This window comes from Pelodiscus sinensis, chromosome 2 (genome assembly GCF_049634645.1).
Source record: "Pelodiscus sinensis isolate JC-2024 chromosome 2, ASM4963464v1, whole genome shotgun sequence".
NCBI lineage: Eukaryota > Metazoa > Chordata > Testudines > Trionychidae > Pelodiscus > Pelodiscus sinensis.
In genome coordinates, this window is record NC_134712.1 from 75,435,964 (window position 1) to 75,457,230 (window position 21,267).

Genomic DNA, 21,267 nt, shown 5'->3' on the forward strand with positions numbered 1-21,267 from the left:
AGGAGTTCTGTAGCACCTTAGAAACTAACAGATTTATTAAGATATAAGCTTTTGTGGGTAAAACTCACTTCATCAGATGAATTGGAGTGGACATTACAGAGGCAGGGAGATATATATATATATATAAAGTACTTCTATATCAAAAGAAGGACGTTACTTATCAAGTGTAGGGCCAGTGTTAAAAGGGCCAATTCAGTCAGGGTGGACGTGGCTCACTCCCATCAGTTGATGGGGAGGCCTGAATACCAAAAGAGAGGAAATTGCCTTTGTAGTAAGAGAACCAATCTAAATCCTTATTCGGTCCTAGTTTGTTTGTGTTAAATTTGCAAATGAATTGCAGCTCTGGTGTTTCTCTTAGTATTCTGGTTTTGAAGGGTTTTTTTGTAGAAGGATGGCTACTTTTAAATCCATTACTGAATGTCCAGGGAGGTTAAAGTGTTCCCCTACTGATTTATGTCAGTTACCTTTCTTGATGTCTGATTTGTGTCCATTTATCTTTTGGTGCAGAAACTGTCCAGTTTGGCCAATATACAAGGTAGAGAGGCATTGCTAGCACATGATGGCAAATACCACTTTAATGGATGCACAGGTATATGAGTCTCTGATGTTGTGGCTTATGTGGTCAGGTCCTGTGATGGTGTCTCTTGTATAAATGTGTGGAGAGAATTGGCAACGGAGTTTGTTGAAGTGATAGGTTCCTGGGTACGTGCTTCTGTGGTGTGGTATGTGGGTGCATATCTCAATGGTTAGAGCTCTTCCCTGCTACTCCAGAGGGGAGCCAGGTTCAATTTCCCCCTCTCTGCTACACACATCGATCTTCTGGGGTTTGACTTAGCAAGTGGCTAAGGATACGCTAAATTGACCATTAGTGGTGTTCCCACCAACCTTGGTACTCCACCAGGTCTCGAGGAGTAAGAGAAGTTGACAGGACAGCCTATGCTATTCACATAGATGGAGTTGCAAAAGCGACATGTCAGATGCATGTCAGACTAACATGGCTACTCCTCTGATAATAGATGAAGTTGTGTATCTTAGTTCAATTTTCTCCCCCAATGTAGACCTGGCCTTATCTGCCTTATTCTCAGAGGCAGGTGTAGGCTTAGCACTTGTTCCTATTGTCCATATCTCCCACTGGCTAGTTTTGGCAGTTCCCTGCCTAGCATGTTGGTTGTGGTGCATTGTACTATACCATGCACTATATAGGGATTTTTGCAAGGCTCCTTACAGGTTAGGTACTATGATGCTTAGCATTGCAGTGCCTAAGTCCTTGTGTGAATTCCACTCCAAGGCTGTGTCTAGACTGGCAAGTTTTTCCAGAAAATCATCTGCTTTTCCAGAAAAACTTGCCAGCTGTCTACACTGGCCACTTGAATTTCTGGAAAAGCATTGACAATCTCATGTAAAATCATCAGTGCTTTTCTGGAAAAACTATGCTGCTCCCGTTCGGACGCTTTTCTGCAAAAAGTGCTTTTGCGGAAAAGCGTCCTGACAATCTAGACGCGCTTTTCCACAAATGCTTTTAACGGAAAACTTTTCCGTTAAAAGCATTTTCGGAAATTCATGCCAGTGTAGACGTAGCCCAAGTGTTTTTGTCCAAGTGCTTTACAAAAATGGGAAAGCATTACTGTTTCCAGTTTAAAAATGAAGGAACTATATATTTTACATGACTAATTCAGTTATTCAGCTGACCATGACAGAGATGGGAATAAAAGCCCATGTTTCCTGGTGTCTAGGGGTTTACAATAATTTGTATAACCACAGAGTGCATGGTGCTGTACAAAAAGATAGTCCCTACCCTCAATATGCAGATGCTGCCTAGCATATTATAACTATTTCAGTGATATAATACTGTAATAACGTAACTAGAATTTCCTTAATAATTAGAATTTACACTGAGATACCACACAGAATAAATGACACTGCTTCTGATCATATGCAAAATTTATCTCCTAAATGTGCATTACTCACATCATTTGCAAGTCCCAAAGGGGCAATTGAGTTGAGTAGGCTAATTCCTTTGAGTGGGATTATATATCTCATGAGAAACCATGTCACATTACATCCGGTCTTTTAATTTTTTTAAACTGCAATCACATTGTTTCCTGGGTATTGTATATGCTCCATTTTCTCACATCTTACATTTCAGCTCTGGGACAGCAATCACTGGGGAGGATTTCTAATCTCAGGATTTTTATTAAAGCGCAAGAGCAGTGGTATAAACCACATTATAGTTGAAGGAAAGCCATTGATGCTAATATGAGAAGCTATATTCCCAAATGTATGACTAAGTGAATTACAAGTTAATCTATGTGTAAAGGCATTTTAGTGATCTCTGCCTTCTTCCAGTGGTTTCCATTCTCTCTGTAAGCATGAACTGAGCAACATTGCAAATGTGTATTTTCCACTCTTAAATATTTCATATTACTAGCTAACCTCCTACTAGCCCAAAGGTGCAGGGATTTTTAATTCTTAAATTGCTTAGGTTTAAGAAACAGATAGTTCAACAGATATAGTCTCCTGAAAGTGATTGTGGCTGGCAACTTTGCATAGATCACACCTCCCAGTTTGGAAACAGAATTCTCCATGCGGTCTCCATGTTTAGCGGCTTCTGCCAAGGTGTGAATCAGGGGAGTTCTCAGGAATAATGCCAGAATATTAGCAGATTAAAAATAGCACTGTATGCAGCAATAAGGATTTAACATTCTCACTGGTTTGCTGAGCATTTCCAAAGAGTGGCAGAAATTGTGGGTCAAAACATCACCCTCTTGCTGATTCCTATGCTTGTTTTGTGAGTCATGCATAGCTTTCAGTTGTTCCAGAAATTGCTCAAGCATGTAATACACAGAGTTGTAGTGAGATGCAACCTTCTGTACCAGGCGATGCAAATGATGTTCTAGCCATGACAGTACACCTGAAACTGACACTGATTTTCTGCACAATGTTTCTGTTATCATGAAAAGTCAAGGTTGTAGGAGAAAGGTGCCTCCATATTTTTTTTCTTTGGTTTATTTTGGTCCTTCTGTCTGCCCCTGTGAAGAGCTCTGCTCTGGGTTCAGTTGTTTCTGAAGCACATTTTCCTCCACAACAATAATAAAGAACCCAGTAGCAGCAGAAACCAGAAATACCCTGCAGAATAAGCCACCTCGCCAGTGACTATGCAAATATTACTGCTATTGCATGGAATCTGAAGGATGTTGGAATAACTTAAACCAGGCTGGGAGAATGTGTTCAAAGTAGTGTCCCAAACACTTTCCACTCCTTTCTTTCATTCTCTGTGTATAGTGTGTGTGAAATATATTCAGGGGAGCTGACAGATTTGCTGGGCTGGTGGGCAAGATGTGGGAGGGAGCAGTTCAACACCCCCAGAAAGGGTGGGGCCATATTCGACTCCCCCAACCAGCCCTCAGGACTACCTGGAGCATGCTATTCCGTGTTCCAGCAGTGATTTAAAGGCCTGGGCCTCCCAACTGCTGCTAGAGAGAGACTCTTTTGAATTGCCGGACCCTGGAACAGTTGTTTCCTTTGCCCCTTCCATCAGTGGGATGGAATATATCTAATATATAAAGGAGAATGTTTGTATGTTTGTGCTCTAATAACTTGGACTCTATAAGAGCTACCGCAACCAAACTTTCCATGGGATAACCTTTCTTCCAGGAGAAGGTTTTAAGGTACTGTGGGAGGGAAGAGATGAGAGACTGATGCCTCTCCCCGGGCCTGCATGGAGCTTGGCAGTGTGGGGAATCGTAGAGCAGGAAAAGACTTCAGAAGGTCATCAAGTCCAGCCCCCTGCTCTAGGCAAGACCAATCCCAACTAAATCAACCCAGCCAGGGCTTTGTCAGGCCGAGACTTAAATACCACTAGAGATGGAGACTCCACTGCTTCCCTAGGTAACCCATTCCAGTGCTTCACCACTCTCCTAGTGAAATAGTTTTTCCCAATATCCAACATGGACCTCTTCCACCGCAACTTGAGACCATTGCTCCTTGTTCTGCCATCTGTCACTACTGTGAACAGCCTCTCTCCATTCTCTTTGGAACCTCCCTTCAGGAAGTTGAAGGCTGCTATCAAATCCCCCCTCACTTTGTTTCTGCAGACTAAACAGACCCAACTCCCTCAGGGTATGTCTACACTACCCCGCTAGTTCGAACTAGCGGGGTAATGTATGCATACCGCACTTGCTAATGAAGCCCGGGATTTGAATTTCCCGGGCTTCATTAGCATAAGCGGGGAGCCGCCATTTTTAAATCCCCGCTGCTTCGAACCCCGTGTAGCGCGGCTACACGGGGCTCGAACTAGGTAGTTCGGACTAGGGTCCTATTCCGAACTACCGTTACTCCTCGTGAAACGAGGTGTACCGGTAGTTCGGAATAGGCACCCTAGTCCGAACTACCTAGTTCGAGCCCCGTGTAGCCGCGCTACACGGGGTTCGAAGCAGCGGGGATTTAAAAATGGCGGCTCCCCGCTTATGCTAATGAAGCCCGGGAAATTCAAATCCCGGGCTTCATTAGCAAGTGCGGTATGCATACATTACCCTCCTAGTTCGAACTAGGAGGGTAGTGTAGACATACCCTCTGCCTCTCCTCTTAGGTCATATGCTCCAGCCCCCTAATCATTTTGGTTGCCCTCCGCTGGACCCTCTTCAGTGCATCCACATCCTTTTTTTGGGGGGGGGAAGGGGCGCAGAACTGGACACAATACTCCAGATGTGGCCTCACCAGAGCCGAATAAAGGAGAATAATGACATCTCTGGATCTGCTGGCAATGCTCCTCCTAATGCAACCTAATATGCCATTAGCCTTCTTTGCTACAAGGGCACACTGTTGGCTCATATCCAGCTTCTCATCCACTGTAACCCCCAGGTCCTTTTCTGCAGGACTACTGCTTAGCTGATTGGGCCCCAGCCTGTAACAATGATTGGGACTCTTCTGTCCCAAGTGCAGGACTCTGTACTTGTCCTTGTTGAACTTCATAAGATTTCTTGTGGCCCAATCCTCCAATTTGTCTAAGTCACACTGGACCCTATCTCTGCCCTCAAGCATATCTACCTCTCCCCCTAGCTTAGTGTCATCTGCAAACTTGCTGAGGGTGCAATCCATCCCCTCATCCAGGTCATTAATAAAGATATTGAACAAATCTGGTCCTAGAACCGAACGTTGGGGCACTCCGCTAGAAACCGACCGCCATCCTGACATTGAGCCGTTGATCACTACCCACTGGGCCCGGCCTTCTAGCCAGCTTTCTATCCATCTTACCTTCCATTTATCCAATCCACATTCCCTTAACTTGCTGGCAAGAATATTGTGGGAGACTGTATCAAAAGCCTTGCTAAAGTCAAGATATATCACATCCACTGACTTTCCCATGTCGACAGAGCCAGTTACCTCATCATAGAAGCTAACCAGATTGGTCAGGCACAACTTGCCCTTTGTGAATCCATGCTGACTATTCCTAATCACTTTCCTCTCTTCCAAGTGCCTTAAAATGGATTCCTTAAGGATCTCTTCCATGATTTTTCCAGGAACCTCGGTCGGCCTATAGTTCCCTGGATCGTCCTTCTTTCCTTTTTTGAAGATGGGCACTACATTTCCCTTTTCCAATCATCTGGGATCTCTCCCGATCTCTGTGTCTTTCCAAAGATAATGGCCAAAGGCTGCTCAATGACATTTGCCAACTCCCTCAGTACCCTCAGATGCATTAAGTCCAGACCCAGGGATTTGTGTACGTTTAGCTTTTCTAAATAGTTCCTAACCTGTTCTTTATCCACCAAGGGCTGTCCATCTTCATCTCATCTTGCTTCACTTAGTGCATTAGTCCGGGAGCCGACCTTGTCCGTGAATACAGAGGCAAAGAAAGCATTGAGTACTTCAGCTTTCCCCATATCATCTGTCACTAGGTTATCTCCTTCATCCAGTAGGGGCCCCAAACCCTCTCTGATCACCTTCTTCTTGTTTACATGCCTGTAGAAACCTCTCTTGTTATCCTTCAAATCCTTTGGCAGTCGCAATTCCACTTGAGCTTTCGCCTTCCTGATAACCCCCGAGCATTCTCGAGCTATACATTTAAACCCCTCCCTGGTCATTCGTCCAAGTTTCCACTTTTTGTAAGCTTCCTTTTTGTGCTTAAGTTCACCAAGGATTTCCCCTGTAAGCCAATCCGGTCTCCTATCATGTTTGCCTCTCTTGCTACGCATCGGGATTGTTTCTTTCTGTGCCTTCAATAAGGCTTCTTTAAAATACTGCCAGCTGTCCTGGACTCCTTGCCCCTTCATGTTAACATCCCAGGGGATTCTTCCCATCAGGTCTCTGAGGGAGTCAAAATCTACTTTTCTGACGTCCAAGGTGTGTATTTTACCACTCGCTTTTCTTCCTTTGGTCAGGATCCTGAAATCTACCATCTCATGATCACTGCTTCCCAGGTTGTCACCTACCTCTACTTCCCCTATTAGTTCCTCCCTGTTTGTGAGCAGAAGGTCAAGCTGTGCATGGCCCCGGTCAGATCCTTCAGCACTTGTACCAAGAAGGTATCCCCAACATTCTCCAAAAACTTCCTGGATTGCCTGCGTACTGCCGTATTGGTTTCCTAACAGATGTCAGGGTGATTAAAGTCCCTCACAAGAACCAGGGCCTGCAATCTGGAAGCTTCTCTCAGTTGACCAAAGAAAGCCTCATCTACCTCATCCACCTGATTCAGTGGCCTGTAGTGGACACCAATCACAACATCACTGCTGTTCTTTGCATCTCTAAACTTAACCAATAGACTCAACAGGTTTTTCTCCCTCTATATACTGGAGTTCAGAGCAATCATAGTGCTCTCTTACGTATAGTGCAACTCCTCCTCCTTTTCTCCCCCTGCCTGTTCTTGAACAGTCTATACCCTTTCATGACAGCGCTCCAGTCATGCGAGTCATCCCACTAAGTCTCTGTTATCTCAATTAAATCACATTTCTTGGACTGGGCCAGGGCCTCCAGTTCTTCCTGTTTGTTGCCTATTCTTCTCGCATTAGTGTACAAACACCTCAGATAACCAGTTGATCACCCTATCTTCTCCATTCGAATCAGGAGTCCTCCTTTCTTGCTTGTTCCTCTTTGCATTTCTTCCCGATATCCAATTTTCCCACTCCCTTCAGGGTTTTGGTCACCGTCTCCCAATGAACCTAGTTTAAAGCCCTCCTCACTAGGTTTGCAAGCCTGCCCGTGAAGATGCTCCTTCTTCTCTTGGTTAGGTGGATCCCATCTCTTTCTAACAATCCTTGTGCCCAGAACAGAATCCCATGGTCGAAGAAACCAAAGCCCTCTCTGCAACACCACCTGCGCAACCACACATTTACTTCCTGAATTTGACGATTCCTGGCCAGTCCTTTCCCTTCAACAGGTAGGATGGATGAGAACACCACTTGCGCTCTGAATTCTTGGATCCTTCTTCCCAGGGCTACATAGAGGGAGAGAGCTACCCGCTAAAAGTCATTCTTGGCCATATCGTTAGTTCCCACGTGGAGAAGCAGGAAGGGGTAGCGATCCAAAGGTTTGATCAGTTTGGTAAGCCTCTCACTCACATCCTGAATTCAAGCTCCCAGTAAGCAGCACACCTCTCGAGATTCCAGGTCTGGACAGTCCCCGACCACCACCACCCGTCGTTTTCTTTTGGGTGGCCGTGGAACCCCCATCCCTAGGACTACGCATCCCATGCCTTCTAGTAGATGGTGTTCCCTTGCGGTTTCTTCCTTGTGAGGTTCCTTCCAAAGCATGCACCACTGTAGAGCCTGTGGAGAGAGCCTGAAAGCGATTACTTACCTCTATAGCATTGAGGGATTCCTGTGCTGGCCTTTTTCCCCATATAGAAGTTACATGTTGCCAGTTCTCTTCCTGGTCCCATAGTGCCCTCTCCTGCCGTGCTTGCAAAATTAAACTCTGCCTTCTATCAAGGAAGTCTTCATCCTCTCTAATCAAGCGTAGGGTCAACACTTGGGCCTCCAGTCCTCTAATTTTTTCTTCCAAAATGGCGACCAGCTTGCAGATGACTTTGTGCAGATGAAATCCGTTCTTTCTTCTGGGAGGAAAACAAACATGGCACATGCTGTGCAGGTAACAAGAGCAGACCTATCACCATCCATCCCTGCTGTCCTGGAGAAAGGATTTAAAGGAAAGGCAAGAGAACCTCATGCCCTTCCCTCTCCTCTTCCCAACTCCCTCTCTAAACTCGCTGTTAGCACTCACCTGTTCGCAAGCTCCTTGGTCGCTTTCTCACTACTTTATAAAGCCCTGGATTGCCTGAAAGTCCCTTCCACTACCAAGGCTCAGCCAATCATCAGAGGCTTCTAGAATTCAAACTTTAATTAGAAGCCAAAAGTTTCCACCTGCCACTCACAGCACACACTCCATGAAGGAGAGGAGGAGGGGAAAAGGGAAATGAAGGGGAAAAAAAGCGGCTTCCCCGCCTTTGCTGGATTCATATGGAGGCCCCTCTTCAATACTGCGATTGGCTTGGGGCCCAGCAGCCAATCAATGGGCGGGTGGGTTGCTGTGGGGCTCACTCTAGGCAGAGGGAGTGGGGCTGCTGTTACCTCTCAGCTGCCGCTTTGAAAAAATGTCCGGAAGGAGGTGCATCAGGGACCCCTAGGTGAGAGTAGGGGGATGGGAGGAGGGAATGAATGGAGAGGGGCTGGTCTGGGGGGAGGGGCTGGACCATTGGGAGTGAGTGGGGAGTAGGGCAGGATTGGGGGGGGGGGGGGTTGGATCATTGGGGGCAGGCTGGTCCAGAGGGAGTGGACCATTGGGAGTGAGTGTGGGGAGGGCAGGATTGTAGGGAGATGAAGGAAGTGGGGCTGGACAATCCAGCAGGGAGTGAGTGAGACATGAAGCCCGTGGCAGGGGCGAGGGTGTCTCCTTTAAGGGGCACTGGCCCAAGAGGCAGCACTGGATGATTCTGGGTGGGTGGGAAATTAATGCAAGGCCTGGGGGATCCCTCAAATCTGGGCACTGGTCCTGAGTTTGATACTGGATGATCCTGGGGGGGGTGAGAGATGCAGTCCATGGGAGGGGAGCTGGTCAAGGGGGTGGTGCTGGAGGAGGGACTATAGAGGTGCCAGCAGGCTCAGGTAGCTGACTCATAGTATCATCAAAAAAGATGGGAGAAGAGTTTAAGGTGTCACCTTGAAATCTCTCAGATTCAGTAGGGCCAGCCCCATTGATTGAGGCATCCTTATACTCAGCTCTTGGATGAGAATTTGCAGACCCAGCATGCCTATCCCCTACTTCCCTACAAAAAAAAAAAATTCGCTTCTGCAAGGATAATTAGCAAAAATACCATCTGATAGTAAGCAAAACATTGCACTATTGAAGAGGGGCCTCCATATGCTTCCAGCAATGGTGGGGAAACAAGCCATGGTGATTTGGGGGCTCTCCCTTCCACTGTGCTTTTAATGGCTCCAAGACTCATGACATGGGAAGAAAACAGAGACATAGTTTCTATTCTAACTTTTGTATCTAAGTTTGCCAATTCAAATAGCTCTGATTCTCAACATTGTAATTCCTCTTTTTTGAATCAGAGAGATTGTTTTATGCAGCAGTAGAAAAGCAGGGGGGTCTGCCATAATGGCCAGATGTCAGGCACTGGCAGCTGTGGTGTGGCTGGAGGCTGTCAGGATCAGCTTCTGTTTTTCTAAATTTTGTTCCTCCCGTTTCCCGGGCAGCACCAGGTAAGTCTAGCTAGTTATTTAAAATGCAGACTACAGTTCTAACAATTCTAGCAAATAATTAAGGGTCCATCCATGTTTCCGGAAAAGAATTGATATTTTCTAGGGTCTAAAAATCAGCACCTTTGGCGGCATGAAACTCATTTACATTTAGGTGACTTTTCTCACAACGTTTTTTGTATTTGATTTTCTTGGTAAAAGCTCCCCAAAAATCAGCATGAAACTCTGCTGAAAGTTCTGAATTTTGCACAAGTTACATAAACCAATCTTAGGGCAACCAAAATGATTAGGCAGCTGGAGCACATGACCAATGAGGAGAGACTGGGGGATTTGGGTTTATTTAGTCTTCAGAAGCAAAGAGTGAGGGGGGATTTGATAGCAGCCTTCAACTTCCTGAAGGGAGGTTCCAAAGAGGATGGAGAAAGGCTGTTCACAGAAGTGACAGATGGCAGAACAAGAAGCAATGGTCTCAAATTACAGTGGGGGAGGTCTAGGTTGGATATTAGGAAAAACTATTTCCCTAGGAGGGCAGTGAAGCACTGGAATGGGTTACCTAGGGAGGTGGTGGAATCTCCATCCGTAGAGGTTTTTAAGTCTCAGCTTGACAAAGCCCTGGCTGAATTGACTTAGTTAGGATTGGTCCTGCCTTGGACAGGGGGTTGGACTTGACCTCCTGAGGTCTCATCCAGCTCTGATTCTATGAATATCTCAAATGACCCATATAAACCCAAAATACAGTCCAAATTCACTGATATAAAAATTTGGTGATACTGGCCCAAGTGTCAAGTTTAGAAGGAAACTATTGCTCAGCTATATTTGGGAACCAATAGTGTTCTTTCCCTCAAATCTTTTTCACCTGAAGGCACTTCCCTTTTCTAGGAGAGACCTATAATGGCCTGAGTTCAGTCAGGTCACTGAGTGGCAAGTAGGTGGATTAGTCATAACTGGGGGTCAAACCAAGCTGGGGAGAAAGTTGGGACTTCATAAAGGAAGGAGAACAAGGTGGCAAGAGGATAGGCGAGGAAGGAGCCCTAGTTGATCTGGGATTTTCCTTTTCTAGGCTAATGGCTGGAAGAGATCTGAATCCCAGGAAGCTGCAAGGAAGACTGGAAGGCCAGTGAAGCCTGGGGGCGGGGCCAGAGGTGAACTGTTCTGAATTAGGAGGAAGCTGGAGGCAGTGAAGCCCCAAGAGGCAGTGATGGTAAATAGCCTAAAGCACATTTGGAATGAAGTGTCAGGGGTTGCAGAGGAAGAGGTACAGCCATTCTCTCAGTACTAGAAAGGGGAGATATCCGGAAGCCACAAGATGGGTGCAATCTCCAGTGTTTGGAGTTGGAGTGTCATACATGGACAGGAACTAAACCTTTGAGTAGAAACCAGGAGAGGTGTTAGTCATTACAATGAGCCCAGAATGGGGTCAGAAAAGGCATGAGGAAAGTCTAATAGTAGGCAGGAATCCAAAAAGGAGGGAGCAAAGCAGACTTTGGCTGATTTGTCCCAGGATCCTGTAGTGGAATCAAGTGGACAGGGTAGGCATGGGTTCCCCTACCAGCCACTGGGAAGTATCCTGACATAGCAGGGATACAGATAACCCCGAGCCTTGAGAGAAGGGTACATGTCCACTGGGCCAAGTGTCAGGGGCAACAGGCTTGACATAAGGTTTGGAATTATTTGTTAGATGTTTGTTGGTTGGACTTTCCATTACTCTGGAAGGAGAGACTATAAATGACCTGTCCAAAGGCCAAAATATGAGAAAAAGAGGACCATTGCAGAGTCAGAGCAGCAGCTGGCATCAGTGCTAGACAGGAAAAGCTGCTTTGCTGTAACCAGCCGTCAGGGAGCACACCAGTAGAGTGTCTTCCATAAGGCCAATATGTGGCATAGCAATCACCATCTTGCTTACCCCTTCTCCTTTTGTCAATTAATCTGTCCACTGATCTTGTACAATTATTCAAGCTTTCCTCTGTCTGCCTTTTTCTGCACTCTTCAGAGATGCTGGTGCTAGTATTCATCATTGCCGCTTCTACCTTTCATGGGTTTGAGTTTCTAAATGATGGCACCCTCATAAGCTGACTCTGTAGCTTATAAGTGTGCGTCTGTAAAGTATCTACAATGTTCTTCCTCCTTCCACATAGCTTTCCCCGCAGTTATTAAATAATCCCCACAAATCAAGTGAGTGAGTGTTTCATTTTGTTCTGAAGGCAGTGGTGTTGACACTTCTTCTGGTGCAATTCAAGAGTGAGATCTGTGTCCACAGGCCAGCAGCTGGCAAAGCTCTGTCCTTGGCCCTTATGGGCTTCACCTTTCTGATTAGCAGTTTCAAGGCTTTGGTGAACTGTAGCTGCCATGGGCAGTTAAGGAGATGGCTTGTTAGATAACCTGGACCAACCTAATCTCATAGAGAGCATTGAGACTTGTGATCCCAATCAACACAGAATGCAGAGCCCACGGGGCTGGTGGCTTGTGTTGCTGAGTAATCCAAGTACCTCTTCAGACTTCAGTAATCAAGCCTAGATATCATGATATTTGAGGGACTGATTCCAAATCAGACCCTGGTAAAAGAAGATGGAGCCTTCTGGCCTGGCCTTACTAAAAGAGTGTATTAATCATTCTTTTCTGGCTGGGGTACAAGATATAACAAGGAGCTAAAGAGGATCCCAAAGCTGCAAATTATCGCAATGAGTGGAATATGGCTGCTCTTTGAAGAGAATATGGATAAGAGGAGTGGTACAGTGATCAGCCTTTTTCAACCAACATAATCTCCATTCTGAACGGAGAAGAGTCACAAATATGTTGCACAACCTTTTTGGCTTTGGAGTGATGTTGCATAATTGGGATTTGTCTATAGAACTAAAATGTGTTGGCCTGTGTTTGAGGTGCCTCAAAACCACCAGTTGCCATTGAAGTCCAACCATTCAGCATCTTTGAAAATCTAGCTAATAAATTTTGAGAAGTCTTCTGGACACAATACCTGGGAGAGCTGTTCTATGGATGAAATTGCAGAGGTTTTCAGCAGTGCCTGTAGGCCAGCAGAAGAATACAGTCCCAAGGGCCTCAAAAAAGAGCCTTTATAAAATGTGAACAACAAACTCAACACAGTGTTGAACCATGTAAAGACCATGCATAGAGCATGTGGTAATATTATAGAGCCTGAACTATTGCTCCAAGAGACCAAAGAGTGTCTTTAGAGTTCCCGGTAGACTTACAGAAGTGCACAGAGTCCCAGAGGACTTCACAAAAGACCATACAGACCTTGACAGATTATTGAATAATGTGAATTTCTGATTCTCTGTGCTGAGAGAAGTTTCCTGAAAATTTTGTAAAACTTTTTTTCCTTTTAAAAGAAAAAATCCTAGCAAATTTCATATAGAAACACAAAGAAAATAATTTTGAAAGCAGTACTTACAAATTCCAGTTTCTTCAGTCACACAGTGTGTCGTCATCTGAGAGATTTTATGGGTGCATGTGGAAACTAATTTTTTTTTATAAATTCTTTTATTTTGGGTCTAACTGTAGCTCTTGTTCTCTCTGGGAAGTTGCTATGGATGGCACATATATGCATTTGAAAGTAAGTGCTCTTTTGTCTAAAGGCTTTAATCTCATACATCTGATAATTGCTGTATGTATAAATATCACAACAAGCAATTTTGTAGGTAATTACAAGCAATTTAATTGCAACAACTAATTTGTAGGTTTAGCTAATTGTTTCCCTAGCCACACTATGCTGCAAAAGAAAAATAACAGCAGAGAATAAAAAAAGACAATGTCTTGATTTTTTTTTCATTGTGCTGAGCCTCCACCAGTCCAACTCAGGTCTCTGCAAGTGACCAGAGGTCAGGGCCAGTGACCCAAGTATGGATCCTTGAGGAATTCCTATAGTAAAAGAAAGAAACATCAGTGGTGAACAAGAAATTATGCAGGTATGCAAAAACATCATTAGTGTCTTTTAAGTAAAGTGGTCCCTCCATGTATTATGAAGCTATGAATGAAAATATCCTTATCTGTATCCCTGACTTCATAAAGAGCATAACATGATTTTTAAGGCTACCATATGCCTTTTCTTTTTCTTTCATTTTTTCTTGTTTAAATTGGGAAAGCAGCATATATTAGTACACTTAGATAATCCTGATTGCTTAGTTTCTTTGTGCTGGTGAACAAGATCTCAGATATATATCTCTGCTTTCTAGCCTTTGAGTAGGAATTGGGTCATTGCACAAAATTCATGCTGAGAGTGGTGTCCTGCCATAGTAAGGAAAGAACTGTAATTTTCAGTCGATCTGGTTGAAATAAACTACAACAGTTTCTTTAACGAATGAGCTGGTTTAGTACAAAGCTGGCTGTTCTTTGTGGTGACCTAGGAATGCAAACCCAGTGATCATTTATGGCATTACCCTCAAGAAGCCAGGGTCACTGTTTTAATAAACAGTATTCTTGTGCAGTATCTTATGATACACTAAGGTGGTTGTAAGCATTGCTTCTCAGTACATAGGATCATAGGACTGGAAGGGATCTCAGGAGGCCATCTAGCTCTTCATCGCAGGACTGAGTATTATCAACACCTCCCCTAACAGGTGTTTGTCAAAGCTGCTCAGAAAAAAACCCTCCAATGATGGAGATTCCACAACCCTAAGTAATTTGTTCCAGTGATTAACCACCCTAAAAGTTAGGAAGTTCACTTGCCTGGTATTTGTCTCTTTTCTGTATGGTTGTGTGTGTCCCTGTATGCATAGGGGATGGGGAGCTTCAGCCTCTCTCTACCCCCACAAACCCTTATTTTGTTTTAAGTTATGATAGGAGAACGTTATACTGAATTTGGTGGTACTAGCTCTTACTGTTTAGAAAGAGGGTTTTTTTATGCGTCCCTGTATGAATCAGGGGGGGAAGCTTCTGCCCCCCACCATATAACCAACCCTTTCAATGCTTTAAGTTATGATAAGAGGAAGCTGCATACAAATTTGGTGGTCCTAGCTCTTACTGTTTAGGAGGAGTTCTTGAACAAACGGACAGACAACCCGCTTGCTTGCTCACCGACAAACAATCTCTCTTAAATATATAGTAGACAACAGATGTCTGCATTACTGTTTGTCAAATGCAAATCTATAGATACACGTCTTTACCATAAACTGATACTATATATATTCTTATTAGACTAATGTTTCAATGAAGTTTAAGCTTTTTACTACAAAATTATATTGTCAATTGAAAAATTTAACAACTGAGATTTCCCACTTAATTCCACTCTGGGAAAACATTTAGCTTTGGAAAATAAGTTGATAAATATTCATTCAGATCTTCCCACTGTTATTCTGATTGCTGTACTGTGAAGAAATATACATTTTTAAAATATTTAATAAGAGTTGTGTTTGTTTTGTCTGCAAATTGTACAGTTTATCATCTCCTTAACTATTCATTAATGCTTGAGTTTTGCAAGTGATGTGATGGGGAAACCCATTGTCATATTTTAGCAACTTCAACTTGTTTTAAAGTTTTCTGTTTAGGGTATGTTTGTGTGTGGGCGAGAGGGGGGCGGAAATATTGCTATGATATTTCAGTACCATTTTGTCAAAAGAAATGGGAAATAGAGATTTAATAGTGTAGTCAATTAACCTATAAGCAAAAGTTTATCAGTTAATGCTATGGACTACACCCATTTCCCACTCCCCACCCCCTGCAAGGAAATTTTTTAGCCAGTAGCCTAGCTCAGTCCCAGCTTGCGCTAGATCCAGGACCTACTCCTGCTGCAGCTCTGTATTTAAAGTGTATTAGGAGCCAGGCAGACAGGCAGCCCAGCTCAGTTCCGGCTCATGCCAGGTCCAGGAGCACAGACCCACCCTGGACAAGGGATGCTGCCACCCTGTGCTGCTGCATCTCAATCAAAGGCAGCAGTGAAGGGTGGCAGGCAGCTGGTCTGCGAGGAGAGTGGTTTTTAAACTGGCTCCCCTTGTGGACCAGTTCCCAGCTGGCACCCCACGCTGCATCCTCTGATACAGAGGCAGTACACGGAGTGGCAAGGGATTCCTTGGGAACGGGGCCACTGCATAAAGGATCTGCCGACAAAGGGTTCTTGGGTCGGCAGATCCTCGTCTAGACTGTTGCGCTGTGCTGACAAACAGCTGATCACCACAGCGTGGTGGCCATTTTGATTTAAATGAAGTGGCAATTATTTAAATCACCGCTTCATTTCCCTTTGTCGTCCTGCCTCATCTACATAGCTCTGACAACAGAGCCATGTAGTCTAGACGCACCCTTATTTACTAAAGGGGTAACAACCATCAATAGCATGACTAGAGCTGGTCAAAGCACTTAAGAACTGTTGTTTGTTGAAAAAGTAGATTTGTGAAAATCAAAAGTGGAACATGTCAATTTTTCTCGTTTTTTTTATGGGGAAAAAAATCAGTGTTTCATTATTGTCCTTTAATTTCATTTTATTAAAATGCTTTATTATTTTTATAAAAAATTTAAAATATCCATTTGTGGTCATGGGAACATTTCATTTTGTGGGAAACTTTGAAACTTCATTCATTTATTTTATTCAAAAAGACAGTATTTCACATGGAACAAAAATGTTTGGGACCCAGCCAGCTCTAAGGCTGTGACATAGCAGTAAGATTAACTTGTATAAATGATCACCAGTTACAAAAAATACAAGAAGAAACCTGTGTCCACTATAAATCTAGTCATTTTATAGTGGAGAATTTAAAGTAATATTATCAATGGCAGAATCTTTAGGAAATAGATCCTTGCTAGGGTCTCTATTTAACCTATCCCTGAGAACCTAGAGCTGAATCTTTTTCTGGCTTATTCATTGAATTTAGCTGGGGTTTCATAGACCATAAAAGGGCATAATTTGGCCTATAATCATTATTCCAGAGATATTGAACCACCCCTCATTATTCCATGATGTGCTTGGATGTTCACTATACTGTCTAGAACAAAAGCTGGACCTGATCATGCAATACTTTCTCAATCAGAGCTCCCCCTGAAGCAAGTTAAGGAGTGCTAACATCACATTGACAAGCCCTCTTATGGTGGCATGGTAGTTTCATTGTCAATGGGAGGCTGCAAGGCAGAACCCTTCATCTATGTTCCATCCAGGCCTACAGGAGATGTCTCTGTATGTTCTTTTTGTATGAAGAGATACATGGTATCTACACGGTAAAAAATATTTGTTGCCCAGGAACCTCTGATAATCATCTGAATCAGCCTTGTCCTGGATATGCAACGCATAACTCCTGAAATGGTACTGACTACATCTTCTGTGGTATCTGATGAAATGTGAAGAATCCTCTCTGGGGAAGGCAATAATCCTGTGCAGCCTGGCTTCTTGAAACCTAGACAAGCAGAAAGGTATTTTCAAATCCCAGGCATTCAGCGAATGAGATGTGAAATGAATTTCACATGGATCACATCCCTGGAGGCTTGTCACAATAGATAAGGCAAAGTGGATAGATGCTACATTAGTTCATGTATGCTACTCAGTAGCAGAGCTAATAACTGAATCATAATTTCACTTCAGGACACAGAGCCACTATATAGTGTCCTCCTTTGATCTCTTCACCCATAGCAGCAAATTAGGAAATATATAATAAAACTTTCAAAACATTTCTACTAGAAAAACAGTAGAAACTTATAACATATAAATGTCCCATGATCAGTTAAACCCTGCAGATAAAGGGCCACCACATACTTTAACTGTTCTTCTTATGTACCTGTAATACACATACACACACATACTGATTGTGGTTCACTGTCCCATTCACCTGTTGGTTACATACATAACCCTGTTCTCAATTTATTGTATATAGGACAGCATACAAAAAGATTGAAAGCATTATATAGATGAATCCATAGCCTGACCTCAAGCATCATCATAATTTTTCTAAGTGGTACATTACAAAGGTATCCTGGTGCCAAAGACAAGACTGACAATCCTGTCAATTAGACAGTTGCTGAAATGTGTTGGCATTAGATAGGTTTGTAAAGGCCTGGAGAAGGTAAAAATTCTATAGCTCTCCATGAGTAAAAAAGAATCTTTGGAAATATCCAGTTTTTATAAGGTTAAGCCAGGAGCCTGTGTGTGAAAAGGTGAACAAATAAGACACCTTCCACCCCAACCAGTTGTCTAAGTAATGGAGAAATTACTTTTGACTTATAAAGCACTAAATGGGTTGGGACTGAAGTATTTGAAGGACTGCCTCCTCCCATACAAACCTGCCTGGGGATTGAGGTCAGATGGGGAGGCTCTGCTCCATGTTCCTCCACTTATGGAGATAAGGTTGACATCTATGCGGAGCAGGACCTTCTCGGCCTTTGCCCCTAGGCTATGGAATTCTCTCCCCTGGGACATTCCCCTGGCGCCAACATTGGCACTGTTTCAGTGCCAGGCCAAGGCCACCCTTTTTACCTGTGCTTTTATTGATGTTTGGGAGTGAGGGGGTGTCCCTCCTCTTGAGATGTTTTAGCAGGTTTTACGTTCCCCCCCCTTTGAGGTCCTGTATTTTACTTTATATAAAAATTTATTTATCATGTGTTAAAAATTTTGTGAACCACCTCGAACATTTTAAATAGAGTGGAGGAGTAAAAATATTTTTAAATAAATAAAATAAATGCATCCTGAGAGCTCCTGTATAGCTAGCTATTCTAGTGGATCTCATGGTTGGTAGGGCCAAGAACTTTCTTTCCATGCACCTTTCCAACCAGTGACACCCTTAAGGACCTGTGTTGCCATTGACTTTTCCATGTACCTACATCATGCTCCCTTGTTCCAAGTAATGCTACCAAGAGGAATGTTAACTCTGCTCAGAAGGATCAGAGTGCTAAGGGAGCATAATTAGTGTCAGCAACCAGCTGACTCCAGCATCGTCTTTTTCTGCCTTGGAGGTCCCCCTCTTCCCAGCTCTTGACCCCTGCAAAGCTATCTACATTGTAGTCCTGGGGTAGAACTATGGATGGTAGAGCATCCAATGGTTCTTCTGTTGCTTCCCCAAGTTCTATTGACTCTAGACTCTCTATCATTATATGTGGTTAGCCTCAAGGCTGCAGGAGGGGCCTCTGGATTTTTTAAAAAGGCAAAAAGTATTTTATCCACAACCATCTTAATCCCTTTCATTTTGCCATCCATAAGGAATAGCACACTTTCCTGAAAGACGCACAAGGAAGTTTCTACAATCACAGCTGAATTTGTACTTTCCAGTGGTTTTGATTTTGCATCACAAGGAAAAGTTTGATATGGAGCATATTAGTAGTGATTTAATGTTGTGGAATATTTTATTGCTCAGTAGTGGGTTCAGCAAACAGCCATATTGCTCAGTATTGGGTTCAGCAAAATGAGCCATATTGCTCAGTATTGGGTTCAGCAAAATGAGCCATATTGCTCAGTGTTGGGTTTGGCAAACTGAAGGCTAGTGCCTGTAATGAAACTAGAGCCTCTAATTTAAGCTCTCCAACAAGCAGCTACTGAGGAGATCATTATCTTTGCAGACGCAGCGAGAAGTATTTTACACACCATCATCCCTTTTGGTTGGCTTTTTATGCTGATTGACTAACTAAAGAAGAACCACATGTAAATTTAGCATTTCAATGTACTTTTTATTTAATAAGAATTTTTCAAGTAAAATGACTGATTTTCCTAGAGTCTATGCATCACAGTGTGGATATAAATTACTTTCCAAACCAATTGCACCAGTACAAGCTAATAACATTCTACTCAAACCTCTTATGGAATGTCCCCTAAAAGATTTAAGATGTGGTTTGGGGTCAGAATGTACTGCAGACGGGAAACGTATAAATCATTAAACACAAATCTGAGCAAGAAAACCAATTTTAATCAAAATCCTTCTCTTACCTAAAGTAGGTGAGGTCCAGGATGCTTCAGAAATCAAGTTCCTAGTTCAATTAGTTGCTTCAGCGATTATGATTTGATAGATTTAATAAATAATTCAAAATCATCTGCCCATTTTCTGGAGAATAAAATCAAGATAGTGTAATAGTTACGTCATCTAATAGTCATCTAAGTTATACAGTACTCCTCACCATGGCAAAAGCATCATGACTTGAGAAGCAAACCCAAAATTCTTGTTCTGTAAATCATTACTTTCCCACTAACTACTCATTTCAGAGCTTGTTGAAGTATGCTGTGCTCCATTACTCCTACCATTTACACTGTTAGAACTGGAGCAATTTGGAGCAGCCCTGATTTTACAGTGAAACTGCTCTAAATGGAACTGGGAGCAGTCCCAGGGACTGGGCAATGTAAAACTGCCTTTGCAATCCCTTCTTCCTCAAACTCATAGATTCATAAAGCTTAAAGCCAAAAGGGACCATTGGATCATCTAGTCTATCCTCTTGTGTATCTCAGACCACTACATTTTACCCATTTAACCCTGTATTTAGTCCATTTACTTGTTTGACTAAAAACATAATGGCTACGTCTAGAATAGCATGATTTTCCGCAAATGCTTTTAACGGAAAAGTTTTTCCATTAAAAGCATTTGCGGAAAAGAGCATCTAGATTCGCATGGATGCTTTTCTGCAAAAGCACTTTTTGTGGAAAAGCGTCCATGACAATCTAGACGTGGTTTTGCATAAGAAAGCCCCGATCGCCATTTTCGCGATCGGGGCTTTTTTGCACAAAACAATAATGCATTGTCTACACTGGCCCTCTTGTGCAAAAGCATTTGCGCAAGAGGGTTTTTGCCCGAACGGGAGCAGCATAGCATTTCCGCAAGAACACTGACAATCTTACATGAGATTGTCAGTGTTCTTGCGGAAATTCAAGCGGCCAGTGTAGACAGCTGGCAAGTTTTTCCAGAAAAACTTGCCAGTCTAGATGCAGCCAATGAGTTTGGCTAAAGCATATCTTCCAGAAAAGCACTCTGTCCTGATCTGAAGACAACAATCAACAGAGAACCTACTACTTTCCTGATAATCTGTTTCAATGGTAAATTATCCTCACTGTTAAAATAATCATGCCTTACTTTCAGTTTGTATGTGCCTAACTTCAGTTTCCAGCCTTTGGCTCTAGTTATGCTTCTTCTCTGCTAGAATAAAAATCCCTTTAGTACCCAGCATTTTCTCCCTGAGAACAAGTCCTGCTCTAGGTGCCCTGTGCTTGTATGATGAATGTCTAACCTTAACTTTCAGAGATAGAGAAAAAAAATCTTACTGCATTCAAAGGATTTGATTGCCTGCACATGTACTTGTTTCCTGGTGCAAAAGTTACATTTGAATATTCAGATTTGTGTGTCATGTAAATGCATTCCAATTAATCCACCAATAATAATAAGTTACATTCAAGGGGTTGCTCTGTAAATGGTTCTAACTTAATGTGGACACAAGGAGGCATGCAAGCAAATTCTGAGTGAGAGCAAAAGAGAAGGCCTCTGAAAAGTTTGTGCAGTTCCATATTACTATAACTTTTAAGCTGTAGAGCAGGGGTGACCAACCCACAGCTCGCAAGCCACATGCGGCTCTTCACCCCTGAAAGTGTGGCTCACGAAGCCTCCTCCACGGCTGGCGAAGCAGCCCAATGCGCCCCTACAAATGGCCTCCGGCTCCCTGTGCTCACCAGGTGTAG

The 21,267-nt window shown here is 43.3% G+C and overlaps 1 protein-coding gene across 4 annotated transcripts in view; it reads left to right on the forward strand.

The window, feature by feature from the left end:
- The window catches only part of CHST9 (carbohydrate sulfotransferase 9), a 304,138-nt gene that overhangs the window by 34,494 nt on the left and 248,377 nt on the right, over window positions 1-21,267 (forward strand). For 3 of the 4 annotated variants that reach the window (XM_075920798.1, XM_075920796.1, XM_075920799.1), the window contains exon 1: window positions 10,305-13,612. The exons of the other annotated variant lie outside the window; for it this stretch is intronic. The gene's annotated coding sequence lies outside the window, so the exon portion shown is untranslated. Of the gene's footprint in view, window positions 1-10,304; window positions 13,613-21,267 lie in introns of those variants that run through there. 4 annotated transcript variants of the gene reach the window in all.